Source organism: Mus caroli, chromosome 5 (genome assembly GCF_900094665.2).
Source record: "Mus caroli chromosome 5, CAROLI_EIJ_v1.1, whole genome shotgun sequence".
Classification (NCBI taxonomy): domain Eukaryota; kingdom Metazoa; phylum Chordata; class Mammalia; order Rodentia; family Muridae; genus Mus; species Mus caroli.
In genome coordinates this window covers 39333970-39348927 of record NC_034574.1, presented here as the reverse complement: position 1 = coordinate 39348927, position 14958 = coordinate 39333970, and the positions used below count along the sequence as shown (strand labels likewise).

Genomic DNA, 14958 nt, shown 5'->3' with positions numbered 1-14958 from the left:
CTGGAGTTGTTATAGTTGTCTCTGTTTAGAGATTGTTCTTCTGGTGATTCTGATTACCGTCTATCAGCAGACCTCGGAGACAGGCTCTCTCCTCTGAGTTTCAGTGGTTAGAGCACTCTCTGCTGACAAGCTCTCCTCTTACAGGGAAGGTGCACAGATATCTGGTGTTTGGACCTCCTCCTGGCTGAGGAAAAAGGCCCAAAACACGATCTTTCCCAGATCATGTGTTGCTTTGGCAGGTCACAGAAGCTGTCAGCTTCTGTGGTGAACACTCTCACCTGTGCAGACTAAGTTCCTAAGTTCGGCGGAGTCCCGGAACCAAGATGGCACTCCCTTCTCCTGAGGCAGAGAGCTCCCGTGCAGGGCAGGACCACTGTCCTCAGACTGGGAGGGTGCAGGATGTCTGCGGTCCCAAAAGGGTGCTGCCTCATCGGCTCTGTGGCTCCTGCCAGTCCCAGAAGCTGTCTGCCTCTGTGGTGCACACTCTTACCTGTGCAGACTAAGTTCCCTCCCTTTACTTCTTTAGGCTATAATGTATTCTATTGTAGGCGTAGTGTTCCTAATATATGTCGCATGTAAATGTTATGTCAGATATGGTGGGTAAGGGAAAAAAACCAACAAACCCAGATTATGATGGGTAATAAAATTAATATGATCAAGGTGATATTTTCTTTAATGGTTTTACTAACTACTCTTCTCTCTTAAAGACTGCTCAGTTCACGACTGAGTCTCATATTGATTAGATCCAAGTGATGAACTTCCTAGCACCATAAGATTTAAAACAAAATTTAGCCTCTGCATGCACAGAATGTGATCCATGGTCAACAGGGGAAACTGTGAACTAAGAGTTTCAAGGGAAAATCTGAACCTACATTAAAGATCTTGCAAGGTCCATTTGGCTGAACCTTGTGATTGTGGAGTGTGATGTTACAGATTTTGAGGCAAGTTATTCTTTTCTATCTTTTGTGCCCCCTTGTAAACACTCACTGACCATTTCTGCTTTTTAATTGTCAGATAAAAACATTGGAATATGTGAACTTAACATAGCACTAGCTTCTTCAAACCCCGAAGCTAGGTGTGTCATCCAATAACATCTAGAACCCACTCTATTTTGCTTCAGAACAAATGATTTCTTATCATCTTTGAGGTGATAATTGTGTTTAAGCCCTTATGTTGAATTGACTGAAGACTTCAATCTTGCACTGTGTACAACTCTGGGTATTCACATGCTACAACTTTCTTGAAAATTTTTCTACCAAATGAAGATTTAAGGAGTGGATAAGTGAAAAAATACAGGAAGTCAGCACACCTAAGAGTTTGTGCAGTCTGGTAAATACAGTTGTGTGCATGGGTTCCTTAGACCTTAAAACTGCTTTTGATTTTTACTTGACTTGGTCAACAAGTTTTCTTTTGAACTCAAATACTGTATTTGATTTGAGACCAAGAGCAAGTATTTTTAGATACAAGCCTAGAAAGTTGGAATGTGATGAAAATAATAATAAAATTCCAATTTTGTAGATTTGCGAAATTTATGATTCTAGAACTTTCATTTGAAAGATCATTTCCACATGACTCTATTGAATTCCACATACTGCCAGGACAGTCCTGTGAGACGATGGACTATGGAGTCAGGAAGACCTTGGCAGACTCCTGAGCTCTTCATTCTTTTGCTGTGAGAAGTCCAGTCTCACTCACACCTCCTGTGCAAATATCCCATTTCTGGGACTGTGGATAATCCCTGGTTGTTCTAATTTGCACTTGGTTGAAGGAGTTCACAGGATGTGGAGCTTTTAGTTTTAAGCCTGGTTTAAGATTCTCCTGAGATGTAGGTCTTTCACTGACTAAATCAAGAACATTCCAGATGAATAGGAATGAGTTGATTAGTCCAAGATTCCATGAGTCCAGTTCTTGGCTTCAGGAGTCTAGAGAAGGCAATGGTCATAATGACAATCAATCTTGGCTTGGAAGTTAGTCCAACAAGGGTACCAAAGGCTTGCTAGCTAATCATACCTTTTCCCTGACAGAGCTAAATGTTGATTTGGAGGCTTGGCAAACCACTGAAAAAATGGCAATGACCAAATGAACCCAGAGAAGACCAAGAAGGTAAAACATATTATCATAGTGACCTGTGTCTAAGGAACAGTCAATAGATCCCCTCTGCTGGTGGGACACAGTGTGGCCAAGGAATGGTTTCAATTCCGAGAGCCCTTGGTTTCTGGTCCCAAGTCTTCAAAGCCTGGTAACTTTCCATGCTGCCATGGTAAACAGCTGATATTCCTTCTTTTCATCTTCAAATCTGCATGTTCATAATAAGATCCATTCTTAAGTTAAAGGAAACAAATCTGTCCACCTTGTAAAACAGAAGGCTTTGTAGATCATCTACACTAAGTGTATTGATGATCTGTAAGGGGGAAAGAAAACATGAAAGTAAATTAAAAGTTGACAATAATTATGGCTTTATTCTTTCTTGGGTATTGTTTTCTGAGATAGGGTCTCACTAGGTAATTCAGGCTGACTTGAAACTCACCATCCTCCTGTTTCAGCCTTCCAAGTACATGTTGAAATTATGATCATATGCTATCTATCATATGATACCATATGTATACCCAAGAGGGCACTATGTTTTTTTCAAAAATTATTTTCTTTGGCTTTACCTAGTGTAGGGCTAAGAAAAGGGGCCATTTGTTTACTTCATGTCTACTACATGTTAGATGCTTTAAATAGATCACTGCACACACTTTTGGCTTCATAAACATACTGTACTTTTTCCAGTGTATACAGTAAGGGACCTTCCTTGGTAGGTAGGTAACTTGACCTTGATTTCCTATGAATGGGTCTTAAATTACAATTAGCCTTAGTGCAATGGCATTAGACTCTAACATCATATAAGGATCACTTGAGTGACCCTTGGAACCAAGAGAAGTCTGTGATAATAATTGATAACTCCTTTTAAAGATTGGTAGACATGTTGGTATACAGTGAGCTTTGTGGTCTATCTACACATCTAGCAACAAATTTGATTCCTGCCATCTTCATCTGTCTCCTCACCTTGGTTGCATCTGTCATGTGGTTATTACCTTTGTTTCTTCAGAATATTTTCACTGATAGAATGGTAGCCAATTTTTTTCACAACAGCATAGGAAATGCAGGTTCTGATAATGAAAAGAAAAAAGTTTCAATGTCACACATTGAGAATTCTGCAAGATTTATTACAAGAACACCATGAAGTGTACAGCATGAAGAAGAGAGCACCATAAGATGCAAAGAACTCCACAGGCAAAGCACCTTGGGAAAAAGTAGTGTTTTTTAAACCCATGTGCCCATTAGCTGACCATGTGACCCACAGACTGGTTGCTGGTCTTCTCCATGCTTCAGTTGAACAATTTATCCATGTCCACTGTGTCCTCCATTGTGAGACTTGGCATTTACTGTCGACTAAAGCTACATGTCTCTACTCCTTTCTTTTCTCCTCAACACCATCACCTATGTTGATCAGACTCATGAGAGATGTCTCAGAGAACCCCTTGTCCAAGAGCCTTCCTTCATCCCCCAGGCAAGGGTAAAGTTTCTCTTCTAGGTGCTTCTCTACCATCCTGCTCGTTTGCTATCCTGTCTATTGCTCTTCTTTTCTTCTATCAGAAGGCAGATGTTTGTTCTCTGAACCACTGCAGCTCAGAAGTACCAGGTACAAAGTAGGCCTTTGATAACTCCCAGCTAAATAAGTTAATTTATACGTGTTTAAAACTCATAGCCATAAGCAGTACCCAGAAGCACACCAAATCTTATACCTTATATAATTATCTTGCTTGTTAAGTCACCAGATCTTCCTCTACACATTTGTACTATATTGTTTCATTTTCACAGTGGTTTTGTGAGGAGGGCATCCTCTTTTCTACCCTGGAGGCTGGCAGAGAAGGTATATCACTTTCCTAAGTCATGCAAAAATCAGAGCAGGGACCCAAAACTTGCATCATTATGGACTCCTGCTTTGGATCCAGTAAAACTCAGAGAAGGGAAAAACAAGAGGGTCTCGTTCTCTCCCCTCCTTCAAGAGGAAAGCGATGAGGTCACACAAGCCTGGAGCAAGTCACCAGCCTGAATTCAAAGTCCTTGCTAGGCCAGCTGCTGGCTGCAGGCCTGGCTCTTTGTAAGCCTCCCTCAGCCTGCATGGAAATCAGGGCCTGGAACTTGATTTTTGTTTGTCAGCATTTCTCGTTCTGCCCATGCAACCTTTCTTGGGAATCTGGAGTGGAACCAGCACTGTTTTTCACAATCCAGTTTCTCCATTACTGAGGAATGGAGCAAGCTCGTTTCATGTGCTGTTTTTCCAAGGGCTTTTGTGCTCCCCTTTGGCGGGCCTCTTTCCCTTCTCTCAGAAAGGTTGAATTCCCTGATGGTAATCCTAATTATAAGCATATGGTGTTGCTCTCAGCTACCACCAACTTGCAAAAGGCAAAAAATAGAAAGCCCGCCCTTCTCCCCCACCCCACCTCCCCACCCCCGCCTTTTCGGAATACATTCTGTCAAGGGGCAGTTTCAGTGGACAGAAAAGTGATTGTCAAACACATTCTTGGAGCAGATTTGCATGCTAAGCACAAGTTCGAACCAGGTAGCCATGTCAGGCAATTACTGCCTCAGCAGAACTCTGTTTTATAGCTTAATGTGATGGTCACAGGATTTGAATCTCAGAGACTTGTTGGCTTGTCAGATGCTAATAGGGAATTCGAAACTACAAAAAGCATCCCATGATCTTCTGCAAATCAGGCCAGGAACTTAAAAAAATCAAACATTTATGTAAACAGTAATGATTTATATAATTCACTGTAGCCTGCTTATTCAGATTCCTCCTCCTTTTAGCACACATTAAGAAATAAGCTGCTCAAGCTTGAGTTAGTCCCAGAATTCTTCAGTGGTAGGGGAAGAGGAATGTGGGTGGGGCCACAGAAGTGATGCAGTAGCCTGCTTAGTAAATGTATGGTGATATTTGGCTTGGTAAACTTAGCATTCTTTCTCACACTCTCTTCCAAAATTCCCACATCATACAAAAATGTGAATTAGATATCCTAATGGCCCCCTACCACACACACACACACACACACACACACACACACACACACACGATATATCTGCTTAGCATGAGTCAGGTGTGCTGAGGAGTGAGAAATACCTTGTGTTAGATAGATATCTGTTATTATAACAAATACCTGAAGAAATCAACTTATAAAGAGAAAAAGTTTCTTTGGGCCCACAGTTCCATGATTGGTTGGTCCTATTGGTTTGCTTTTATGGTGAGGCAGCACATCATGTTGGTAGTGAGTTACCAAGTAAAGCCATTTACTGACCAAGTGGTGAAAAAAGAAAAGGAGGACAAAGCTGTAGAAATCCAAGCCTCCCAGAAGGCCACACCTCTTAGGGCTTCCTTCTCCTACTTCCCAAGCCTCTAACATGTGGGCCTTTGGGAGACATAGATATGAACTGTGGTGCACATGCTAGTATGTTTGTTAGAGGTCAAGGTCTTCAATGGTGCTTCTCTGGTCTTTGCTGCCCAGGTCTCAACAGTTGTTGAACGTTGTTCTGGATTGCTAGGTAAATGTTGGTTCATTCACTATGTCTTCTGGAGAGGCAGCTTAATAATAGTCTTCTTTTACTGTTTCTGACAGGATTTGACTTTGTTGAAGGATTATACTTTGAAACCATGTAGACGGCTAGGTTCTCTAAATTTGAAATTTCTAAACAATTTTATTTATTTATTTATTTATTTACTTACTTACTTATTTACTTACTTTTCATATTAACTTGCAAACATTTTAAAAAGGAAGGGCATTTAAGGGCATCGCTTTTTGCACAAAGTGAACGGAATCATATCAGTCTAAGAAGTAGTATTCTAAAGGCAAACTAGTAAGTGTCTTGATAAATGTATTACACTTTTTTTTCCCTTTATTTGCAGACAGATCTGAGCTGGAGTCTTCCTCCAATTAAACTCTCTGTCAGGCATGTCACTGTACAGGAAAAACCTACTGTATTTCATCTGCTGTTACTACATACCAAACAACATCAAGACTTTGCCTGCTTTGGGGGGCTATGAGTACTTCTTCCCTGACCAGCAAGCAAACTGGCAGCTCTAAAGAAGTGGCAATAAACTGGGTGTCCACCAATCTAGTGTATGCTGACACTCTACCTACTAGGCTGAGGGTCCCATTTCCTAGACTGACCACTCTCTGTCTTCAGATACCAGTTCCAACCTTAGTCTGCTTTTATGTGTGTTTCTGACAATCCTCTATAATCCGAGGCTCCTACAACTTCTTCCTTCAGTTTGGGTAATTTGCTACAGTGGCTCTTAGAAATCAGGAGAATATGCTTACTGGTTCGTTATAAAAGATATTTTTAAACATAAAAAAAGACTATATGAAGAGATAAATGGAGAAGCCTGCCTGACTTTCCAAGCACAGAAGTTCCTGTCTACATGACTTTAGAGAGAGTCTGCCTCTAAGTATATAGATGTGTTTGCTATCTGTCCTGAAAGCTCCCATGTGTTAACCTTCCCTAGGCCTCCAGAAATGATTGACTAAACCCATTGACCTTAGATGGTCAACTTACCCTAAGGCTTTTTTTGTTCTCAGAGGTTGAGGAATCCTGCTGGAAGCCTCAACTTTCTTGTTATCTTCTGGTCTTTACAGTGGTCAGCCCCCATCTTGCTTGAAGGCAGCCAGACGGTCAACCTTCTAGAAGAAGAGATTATCACTTTACCTTGGAGAATCAAAAGATTTTAGAAGTTAGATGCCAGGAAATGAGGATGAAGCCACTCTCCCACCCCATTCATGCTGCAGTATCACCATGACTACCCCAGACTTGATTCAAGTCAGAACAAAGACTAGGACCCAACTCTCTTTCTTTTCCTTACATCAAGCAGCTGACATTTGGGACCAAGTCACTTTTGCAGTGATGAGGATTTCTTAGGCATTGTCATCTGTTTAGCAATATTCTTGATCTCAACCCACTAAATTCCTTTGGTGGGAGTTCTCCCAAGCCATAACAAGCAAGAATGTCTGCAAGCAGCCAGATGTTCCCAGGTTGAGAACTGATACTCTGCTCTATGGAAGTTTCTCCCATCCTAAGCTACATATGAATTTATTTTCACTTTTGTCACTGATGACAAAATAGCAAAAGCAGCAATTTTAATATCAATTACCTTTCAGCTAAAGAAGACGCTTAGGGGTAGATACTGGGGGGAAAAACGTCATGCAGTGACTGTGTGGACTGTCTATCTGGGTGTGCCTGTATTGGGAAATCAGTTCACAGAGCCCTACCAAATGAGTTAATGGAATTTAACTATAACTGCCCCTCCCTTTTAATTTTGTATACATGCACACACACACACACACAATCTCTGAGACTCAAAGATATCAAAGTCACTTACCTAGGAAGCAGATGGTTAGCCAGACCTGCATAATGATTTCTGTGCTGTTGCTTCTCCAGGTGAGACACATGTCTGAGTTTCATCGGACATCATCAGCTTAATATGGGGTGGCCAGTTTTGTGAACTTTGCTTATGAATGAGATTTTTCAGAAGATCAAGGAGTTTTAGGACCCCATGAACACCACAACGTTGAGCTCCCTAACGAGGCTTCTATAATTTCACATGGACTTTCCACTTCTGTTCTGGAGACACTTTTCTCTATCTGGGTACTTTCTCCCATGCCCAGTAACTCACAGATACCCATGTTCCCAATCTATCCATCACGATCTCCACTTGATCTTTTACGTCCATATCCAACTTTACCAGGTTGATGAATTTTGTTCTTTGAGATCTAACCCATGGGCTATTTCCCTATGAAATCCTCCTCTGCTACACTAGATTTTCCGCAATACCCTTTACTACCACCCTCCTCATACAGCTCAGTATTTACCCCATGCATAGTTACCTGCCTTGCGGGAAATCTGTACATTTGTTTTATTTTAAAATACACATTCCTGATGACAAGAACCTGAGTCTCATTTTGGAGCTGTACTTCCTAGTTGTGACTTCTCAGCTGTGCCATTAAGCTTTTCTAACATCTGGTTTCCTTCCTTACATTAAAGAAAAAGGATAAAGATTTTCCCCTTATTGGTTGCTGTAAGGATCAAACAAAAGGAGAGAAAGACTTTAGTAAATGGCAAATCTCAGCACCGATGTTTCCATCATGATCATCATTACAATCATAAAAATCCACAAACTCTTAATATAATGTCATCAAATATTTCCAGATTTATTGATTGGAGGCCACTGAGGACAAGTAGTGCCCTTAGCCTCTTTGCCCTGGGCTGCTAAGGAGGTAGGATTCTCATGGACAGATAGGAACATGGAATGTTTGTAATGGAGAATTCTACATTGACACTCAAGGAATCCCACCTCTGTATAACCTTCTCCCTGTTAGCACAGTTGGAATCTGTCTTGCTTCAAGCCAATAGGGCAAACAGGACAAAGCTGATAGAGTTTGCTTCTGAACATTATGTCTTGAGACATGAAAGGTCAGTCTTATCCTATGGACTTTGAGCTGACACACTGTAAGAGGGAAGACAGGAGGGGAGTAACTGCAGGGAACTCACTGTATCATCCTGATTGTCACATCTTCCAAGGGCCATCTGAAAGAACCCAGAAGCAATATGGGTTTCCCAGCCAGACACCAGAAGTATTTCATGCTAGTTCCTTACCCAGAGAGCCCCAGGAGATTCAAGCCTGAGGAACCCACTAAGCTACAGCATTCCTTTCCTCAAGAAAAGGGCCCCAAAGACATTGTTTACTCACTATTGCTCTTTGCCAATCAGTTCTTTTCTTGGGTTCACACTGGGCCTTGCCCTTGTAACTGAATCCATGGAAACATTTAACAGATAAAGAAATCCTTGGATCAGAGTGGTGATGGTGCTGCCACAGGAACAGGTTCAGTCGACAGGGTCCTGGTCCAGCCTGCTTTGCCAATTCCCTAAGGCTAGCCATGGGGATGGTGGTTGGTGGCAGTGTTCACTTTGTTGGATCAGTGTTTACAACCATGCAACTGAATTATAAATATTGTTATTCTTAGTTCAATTAGAGTTGGTGATAGGTCTTGATTCAGTGTTGAGAGGGGCGTGGGAGGAGAATATGAAATGATGCTCAAAGGCATTTTTGTTGGTGGAAGTACTTAAAAGCAGATGGTGAAAAGTATATCCAGAGCTGTTTAAAATGTGTGTCCAGTCAAAACACTTCTTAAAGTCAGAGTGTACAGCTTCTCAGAGAAGACAAAGAAGGAAAGGTTAGACACCCCAGGGGGTTGCAGAGGTTGAAGGAGTCTGCCAGAGCCCCTTACATTTAGTTTGTCTGGTCCAGGTTGATAGCAGCTGTGGACAAACTGAAGGGAAACAAATTTAAGGAGAGCAGAATGCTGACAAGAACATCAGAAAGGGCCGATGTTTTTGAGAACTCTGGGAATGTAAGGGAACATGGGAAGGCCTCTCATTAAGGATGCTGCTGACAGCTGTATGAGGCCTCCAGTCACCACAGTAGTATCAATGTCAGATGCCTGAACAAGTAGGATTTCTTTTTTCATGTGTTTTCTACTCTTGTGACCTGAAAAAACAATAGGTCCTCCAGGCCAAGGGTCTAGAGTTGGAGTTGAGTGAAGACATTGGGAAGCAACAAACGGACCCATGAAGACCTAAAGACATCAGGACATTTTAGTTCAGACAACAATGAGATGGCAAAGCTGTAGGGACTTCAAGGATCCAGGAGTTCAGCATTACCTAGCAGGTTGTATCATGAGTGGTATCACTAGTGATTTCCAAGAGCATACAGTCCTAGGTGACTTCAGTGAAAGACTAGTATGTCTATCAAGGAGCAGAATTGAGGTATGTGGGAATCCAGCTATACACCATTTGACTTCTTGTTATTGTTTTGTTTCATTTCATTTTGGTTTTGTTTGAGTCTGCTGTACCCAGGGCAGCACTGAAACCACTAGGTAGTACCAAGAATGATCATGAATTCCTGCCTCCACATTCTGATATTTGAGACTATAGCTATGGACCCATGCCTAACATATGCTTTGCTGAAGATCAAATCCAAGACTCTGTGCATGCCAGGCAAGTGTTATACCCACTAAGCCATGTCCTAGCACCCATTAGTGTCTTTCCTAGGTCACACTATACATTTGCAAATGACAATGCATGGAAGAGATGCTGACATATCAACTCTCATCTGATCGGTTTCCCACTCTTACCTAGAACTGACCCACTTGCTAACTCATTTAACATGTTGAACATGTACTTCCTGATAGATGTCCTTTCACTTCAGCTCTGAACCTATAACGGGAATATGGGTTTAATTTTTGTACTGGATCAATGTTCTAGATTAAGTCCTGAGATTTTTTTCCCTTAGACTATACCATAAGTAGTTACCATGTATCAGTAGTTGTCTTAGTCATAAATCTGAAATAATTGGTTTCTCATAGTATTTAAACCATGGACTCTGGATCTTGACATCTCAGGATCTATTCTTATCTTTGACTCACAGCCATAGGCTGTTATTTAAGTTCTCTGCACCTTTATTTTCTCAGCTCTAGAATGGGGTTAGATATAACATTATTGCATAACAGTGTTGCAAGGATTGAATGAAAGAACCTTTAAAGTGTTGTCTAGGACTGGGCTTGTAGAATAGTGGTAGAGCAGTTAGCAAACATACAGAACTCTTTGGGTTTGATTCCCAGGATCACCAAAGAACAAATAAAAATAAATGATAAAACAGTGTCTAGTGTGTAATAGGTGTAACAAAGTCACTTACTATTGTTGTAAATCTGACCTTCACAATGACCCTATAATTTAAATATGATCCGTGTTCTCATTTTATGAACAATCATCTATTTGTGGATTATGCCTCTGAGATTGATTGTCTATGTGCCCCTAGGCCTTAGTTTCTCAGACAGAAAGTAGGATAGCAGGCAAACCTATAGTGTTATCACAGTAATTAAATAAAATAGTGTATCCATGTGCCTAGAATAATCATCGATCAACAGAACCTATCATTCTCAAAATTACTGGCACCATCAGCAGCATTGTCTATAAAAGCTGGAAGTGAAAGGAACTTGAACTCTACAGAGAGAGAGGCCTTTGCTTGCATTTCTACAGCTCATAGAGTCTTCTCTCTTGCATCACCTGCCCAACTCTTCACCTTCAACCACGTGTCTTAGCAGTACCTCATGTTCAAAATGAAATGAAATCCCCACTTTCTCTCATGTTCTCTGGCCGTTGTGTGGATTGTTACACCTCAGGGAACAACACTCCTCAAGGAGGGTCATATCACCAAGTCATCTATGTTAATCTCATCCTTGACAGTAGAAATGGCCCCAGGTCTGGCCAGAGTATTTGCTATTCCTCAAATCCCTCACATATTGTCCCAATTCTAGTTGAAGTTGCCATTACCACTTACATAAAGCTGTCATGTTCTTCTAAGAAACACTTTACCCTTACCTCCACTTAACTGTGAGTTTCTCTACAATTCTGACAAAGAAATTTATACAAAATCTGTCCATCATTTCATGCCTTCTCCTCCTTGATCAATCTACCCTGAACTCACACTTGAAGCCATCTTGAGTTGTTACAATGAAGACCATACTCCTGAACACAGTCTGTAATAAGGGATGGACATAGAGACCACTGTCACTTCCTCTATCATCAGAGGCTTCCCTGTTTTCATGTGTTGTATTCTCTGCACCCCTGGACTGTTGGAAATGTTTTGTTTGTTGGTTTATTGTTTGGCTTATATGAGATAATGTTTACTTGGCAATACAGGTTGACCAAGAGCTTACTTTGTAGCCCAAACTGGCCTTGTGACACTCCTTCTGTCTCAGCTTCCCAAGTACTGGGATTATGGGCATAACTTCCCACATCTTGCTATATATAACTAACTAAGTATAGCACTGTCCACTCGAGCTGAACTCAATAAACTCTTATTAGTCAACCTTCATCTCCCAGTAAGGCAGACAAAAGTTGAATTTAGCAACAGTGTTTGGATATAAAGCATAACACATTATTTCCTTTAATATCAGTGAGGCTGGAAATGTCCTTTTCACTCAGTCTTACTGGGTGACATCACATCTCTGCCATGAAGCTCACTTTCCCAACTTAGCAGGTCCTCTCCTCCATAATGTGGTTTTGGGACACAGGGGTGCAGTACTGGGGCTGTTTCAGCTCCTGGGGTCCACTGCCCAGATACTCACAGATCCTGGCACCACTTTCTGGAACTAAAGATGAGAAATGCTATAAGGAATATTCCACAACATCTTGCTACCCAAAGAGCATTACTTCCTCCTCAAGAGGAATGTTCAGTTTCTGCTTTCTCAGTCCCCTTCCTGGGCCCCAGCATCTGTGACAACTCATATACAAGTTTCTGGAGACACTGAGAGACAGTAGAAGGAGGAGGGATTATTGATGTCATTGTTTCTTAGTAACTCTCTCAGTTATCTCAACAAAACAAAAACACCTACCAATACATTAATGTTTCTATTTCTTTATATTTAAGTATTTCTTGTTCTGAGAAGTTCATTCATGAGTCTTGTATTTAAATTATTTCTACTTTCCTCTCCACCCTCCAACTCTTTATATATCCCTAATTTCCTTTCAAATTCATGAACCTTCTTTTATAATTATAAATAACACACACACACACACACACACACACACACACACACACAGCTGAATCCATTTAGTGTTGCTTCTAAATATATGTGCTTAGGGCTGACTCCTTGAGACTGAATAACCTATCACACTTGTCCCTAGAGGGGGTACTGATTCTTTCTCCCCCAGAATTGTTCTTTCTATCTCTGTGAAGAATTGAGTTGGAGTTTTGATAGGGATTGCATTGAATCTAGAGATTGCCTTTGGTAGGATGGCCATTTTTACTTTATTAATCCTACCAATCCATGAGCATGGGAGATCTTCCCATCTTCTGAGATCTTCTGCAATGTCTTTCTTCAGAGACTTGAAGTTCTTATCATACAGATCTTTCACTTCCTTAGTTAGAGTCACACCAACATATTTTATATTGTTTGTCACTATTATGAAAGATGTTTTTTTTTTCCTGAATTTTTTTCTTAGCCTGTTTATCCTTTGAGTAGAGGAAGCCACTGATTTGTTTGAGTTATTTTTATATCCAGCCATTTTGCTGAAGTTGTTTATCAGGTTTAGGGGTCCTCTGGTGGAATTTTTTGGATCACTTAAATATACTGTCATCTACAAATAGGGAAAAGAACTCAAGAAATTAGACTCCAGAGAACCAAATAACCCTATTAAAAATGGGGTACAGAGCTAAACAAAGAATTCTCAACCGAGGAATAATGAATGGCTGAGAAGCACTTAAGAAATGTTCAACATCCTTAGTCATTAGAGAAATGAAAATCAAAACAACACCAAGATTCCACCTCACACCAGTCAGAATGGCTAAGATCAAAAATTCAGGTGACAGCAGATGCTGGCAAGGATGGGTAGAAAGTGGAACACTCCTCCTTTGCTGGTGGGATTGAAAGCTAGTACCACCACTCTGGAAATCAGTTTGGCAGTCCCTCAGAGAATTGGACATAGTACTACCTGAGGACCCAGCTATACCACTCCTGGGCATATATCCAGAAGATGCTCCAACATGTAATAATAACACATGTTCCACTATGTTCATAGCATCCTTATTTATAATAGCCAAAACCTGGAAAGAACTCAGATGTCATTCAACATAGGAATGGATACAGAAAATGTGGTACATTTACACAATGGAGTACTCCTCAGCTATTAAAAATGATGAATTCATGAAATTCTTAGGCAAATGAATAGAACTAGAAAAATATCATCCTGAGTGAGGTAATCCAATCACAAAAGAAGACACATGATATGCACTTACCAGAATTTTGGAATACCCAAGATACAATTCACTGACCACATGAAGTTGAAGAAGAAGGAAGACCAAAGTGTGAATAGTTCCATCCCTCTTAGAAGGGGAAACAAAAGTCTCATGGAGGGAGTTACAGAGACAAAGTGTGGAGCAGAGACTGAAGGAAAGGCCATTCAGAGACCATCCCACCTTGGGATCCATCCCATGTACAGTAATCAAACCCAGACACTATTGTGGATGCCAACAAATGCTTGCTGACAGAAGCCTGAAATAGCTGTTTCCTGAGAGGCTACCAGTGCCTGACAAATGCAGAGGTGGATGCTCTCAACCAAACATTGGACTGAGCACATGGTCCCCAATGGAGGAACTAGAGAAAGGACCCAAGGAGCTGAAGGGGTTTGCTGCCCTATAAGAGGAACAACAATCTGAACCAACCAGATCCCCCAAAGCTCCCAGGGAATAAACCACCAATCAATGAGTACACATGGAGGGACCCATGGCTCCAGCTGCATTTGTAGCAGAGGATGGCCATGTCAATCATCAATGGGAGGAGAGGCCCATGGTCCTGTGAAGGCTCTATGCCCCAGTGTTGGGGAATGCCAGGGCCAGGAAGCAGGAGGGGGTGGGTTGGTGAGCAGGGGGAGAGGGAACGGGGTAGGGGATTTTCAGAGGGGAAACCAGAAAAGAAAATATCTAATTTGAAAATATCTAATAAAAAAATGTAAAGAAAAAATGAGGTTTAGCTCTTGAAATTAGGACCTTGGGGGTAGATGCTCAGGGATATCTTGTCTTTGGTCTTTTCGTGTTTTGTGGTGTGCTTCCTCTCTGCCAGGAAGTGTCTAGCTGTCTTCACTGACATAATCCCATCACTATCATGTTCTGCCTAAGCATATGGGGCCAAGCAACCACATCTCGAGTGCTCTGGAACTCCACTCTGGAAGTATTTATATACATAAATACCTAGGCTTGTATACATGTCTTCTAGAAACATATACCATGGGCCACAACTATTACTTTCTAGAGGAAAATCTGTGAGGTAAAGGTGTTCATGTGTACTCTATGTATCTTCTGAT

General features: G+C 41.2%; 1 long non-coding RNA gene across 1 annotated transcript; it reads right to left on the bottom strand.

The window, feature by feature from the left end:
- Nucleotides 1–1412: 1412 nt before the first annotated feature.
- LOC110293914 lies at nucleotides 1413–12395 on the bottom strand. The gene is made up of 7 exons (XR_002377892.1): nucleotides 12225–12395; nucleotides 8587–8622; nucleotides 7908–8111; nucleotides 7418–7546; nucleotides 6598–6722; nucleotides 3049–3152; nucleotides 1413–2401 (listed from the first exon to the last, which is right to left on the bottom strand). It is a non-coding gene; the product is annotated as an uncharacterized LOC110293914 (long non-coding RNA).
- Between the last annotated feature and the right edge of the window lie 2563 nt (nucleotides 12396–14958).